This window comes from Mus caroli, chromosome 14, assembly GCF_900094665.2.
Source record: "Mus caroli chromosome 14, CAROLI_EIJ_v1.1, whole genome shotgun sequence".
NCBI classification, from domain to species: Eukaryota; Metazoa; Chordata; class Mammalia; order Rodentia; family Muridae; genus Mus; species Mus caroli.
The window spans coordinates 97,549,490-97,553,154 of NC_034583.1; the positions used below are offsets into that span (position 1 = coordinate 97,549,490).

General features: G+C 36.5%; 1 pseudogene; it reads left to right on the forward strand.

Moving 5' to 3' along the window:
- The first annotated feature begins 1,668 nt into the window (after positions 1–1,668).
- LOC110309646 lies at positions 1,669–3,008 on the forward strand (annotated as a pseudogene).
- The last annotated feature ends 657 nt before the right edge of the window (positions 3,009–3,665 follow it).

Sequence of the window (3,665 nt, forward strand, 5' to 3'; positions counted from 1 at the left end):
TAAAGTGGACACTCTCTTATCAGTCTTTAATTGAGAAAATACCCTACTGGTTTGCCTGCAGCCTGTTCTTATAGAGACATTTTTTCAATTGATGTTTCCTCTTCTCTGAGCACTGGAGCTTCTGTACCATTGATCCAGCAAACAACATATGCCAATTCACAAGACTGTGTGAGACAGTTTGCAACCATTTAAAAACTGACCTTACTTTGTTTGAATTTTACTGTAAAGTTCTCCAAATCTTACCTAGCAATATAACTTTACTTTTTAATAAATATTTTATAAACTGGTTTTTGTAGTTACTGAGTTCTTGGCCCTGGTCTATTTTGAAGAAAGAAATTAGAAATATTTTGAATCTTTACTTGTATAATTTAATCAGTACTTGTCTTTAAAATAATGTTTTGCTAGTCAAATAATGAAAACCCTACTATTACTTACTAACATATTTTATGTCATCATTCAACAAATATTAAATTTGTGCTTTGTGATTTGTTTGACAATGTCCCATATAATTTTCAATTTTACTTATTCAGAAATAGTATATTTATAAAACCTATATAAACTTGAATTTCTTTATAAGTAAAAATAGAAATCTAGTCAAGGATCTTGAAGGAGAATTTACAATTACCATTTTACTAAGCCAGCATAAATTCCAACCACATAGTAAATATTTATTAGTATACCATCAGATAAGATAGGCTTTACACCTCATCAAAGAGGAAACCTTTTGCATCAGAAAAAGACCTTTACAGAAAACCACAACCAATGAAAATGTAGAGAACAAGTGACCATGTAGTGCTCAATGCTGGCTGATGACTTTGTAACACAAGTCCTAAAACTTTACTGTTTTATCTATAAATAATGTAATATATAATTCATAGTTATTCCTCCCTGGCTGAACAAAATTTCAATTGACATTTTACTAAGTCAGCACAAATTCAAACTATATTCTAAAGACAGACATGTATACACACACACTTTCACACACGAGAGAGAGAGAGTGAGAGAGAGAGAAATAGTAAATAGTGAGTGAATTTATTTATGCTGTACATGTATTCAATGTATTTTAACAAATTTATTATTACTGCCTGCTGATCGAGATATCATTAAACTACCTTGAGAATTCATCATTTTACTATATTTTATAGTTATATGTTATATAAAACCACATATAAACTATATATTATACATATATGAAATATATATGTAAAGTATATTTTTATTATAGTTAAGCTACATTTAGAATTATTATTTTTGTATATTTTTATTTTCTTCCTTTTTTCTATCATGATAATTATGTAATCAATATTTGTTTTCAAACACTGTGTGAGTATATGTTTTCAGTTGTTTTTTATATAAAAGCTATATATAGCACTCAGATTTTTTGTAACTCTAGATTTCATTAGGTTGTTGCTAATCCATATAAAAGGATCTAAGACATATTAAAGCTTTATCAACCCTTTAATGTACAGTAATCAGCTGTTTCTCTTCTCTGTCACCTTATTGATGCTTTCACTTGTATTCCTAGGTCACATCCCCTGAAATAGCTTTGATTAGTATTTGTTGCAGTTGACTTCATTGTGTTAATTACCTTGACTCTTAGTTGTTGGAACAATAAACGGGACCTGGTTTCTGCTTCTGTCATCCTCAGCTGTATAATCCATAGCTATAATGTATGATTGTGTCTCCATCCATTTTGGCCAGGCTTGTGTCCAGATCAGCAATGCCTGCTGGGAGCTCTACTGCCTGGAACATGGCATCCAGCCTGATGACCAGATACCAAGTGTCAAGATCATTGAAATAGGAGCTAACTGTTTCAACACCTTCTTCAGTGAGACAGGAGCTGGTAAGCATGTGCCCCGACAGTGTTCATAGATCTGCAACCCACATGTATTGATGACATTCGTACTGGTACCTACAGCCAGTTCTTCCACCCTGAGTAGCTCATCACAAGCAAGGAAGATGCGGCCTATAACTGCCTGTGGTCTGTAAACCATTTGCAAAGAGATTATTGACCTTGTCTTGGATAGAATACTCAAGCTGCTGACCAGCACATGGGTCTTCAAGGCTTCTTGGTTTTCCACAGCTTTCATTGGGGAACTGGGTCTGGGTTCACCTGCTGATGGAGTGGCTCTCTGTTGACTACAGAAAGAAATCCAAGATGGAGTTCTCCGTTTACCCAGCCCCTCTCCCCCAGGTTTCCATAGCTGTGGTTGAGCACTACAATTCCATCCTTACCACTCATACCACCCTGGAGCACTCTGTTTGTACCTTTGTAGCAGACAATGAGACGATCTTTGACATCTGTCGAAGAAACCTTGACATATACTAACCTTAATCAACTTATTAGCCAGATTGTGTCCTTCATCACTTCTTCTCTCAGATTTGATGAGGCCGTAAAAGTTGATCTGACAGAATTCCTGACCAACCTGGTACCCTACCCTTTCATCTACTTCCCTCTGACCACTTATCCCCATGTCATCTCTGCTGAGAAAGGCTACTATGAGTAGCTTTCTGTACCAGAGATTATCAATACCTGCTTTGAGCCAGCCAGCCAGATGGTGAAAGGTGACCCTCTCCAACATAAATACATGGCTTTCTGACTCCTGTACCGTGGTGTTGTGGTTCTCAAAGATGTCAGTGCTGCTATTGCCACCATTGAGACCAAGCACAGCATCCAGTTTGTAGACTGGTGCCCCACTGGCTTCAAGGTTGGTATTAATTACCAGCCTCTCACTTTGATACCTGTTGATATCCTGACCATGGTCCACAGAGCTGTGTGCATGCTGAGCAATACCTCAGACATTGCTGAGGCCTGAACTTTCCCAGATTATAAGTTTGATCTGATGTATGCCAAGTGTGCCTTTGTGCACTTGTTTGTAGGTGACAACATGGAAAAGGGGGAGTTTCCATATGCCCATGAGGACATGGCTACCCTACAGAAGAATTTTGAGGAGGTTGGTCTGGATTCTGTTGAAAGTGAAGGTGAGGAAAAAGCAAAGGAATACTAGTCCCTTCCTCTATCCCCTGTACCTTGTCAAGTACAGAACTCCAGCTCCAGCATTAGGTGCAGGCATTGACAGCTTCTGTGCCGTTTCCATTTTGTGATCATGTGTTCTCCTTGTGGAATGGTAAGTTTTCCATCATGTCACAAAGTAAAAGATTTAAGAAAAATATTGTTTGTTGCAGCTTAAACCTGTAATAAAAAATGATTTTTTTCCAGTTTATATCTGATAACGGATATTTAGCCCTATTTTATTCAAGTGTGGTTTTTTCTCTCCACCTGCTTTAGGGATTGTTTTTATCTTTACAGGACATTGGCATGTTAGTCATATTTATTTTTAATTTCTCATGGTCATAAAAGCTGTATCAAAGGTGACTTCTTTCCTTTCCTTTGCTCTATAGTCTTGCCCTCCCCCCCTTTGGCTTCTTTCCTTTTAATGTCCCTGGTAAGTTTTGTTGTTGTTGAAAAATTAGCATGACATGAATAAGTGGCACACACACACACACACACACACACACACAGAAATAGTAAATAGTGAATGGATTTATGTATCCAATGTATTTTAACAATTTACTGTTACAAACAACATAATAAAATCAATCTTATATTCCACAAGTAAATTTTATTTTCTCCCTGGCTAAAGGTTTTTACCTGTTCACTTTAA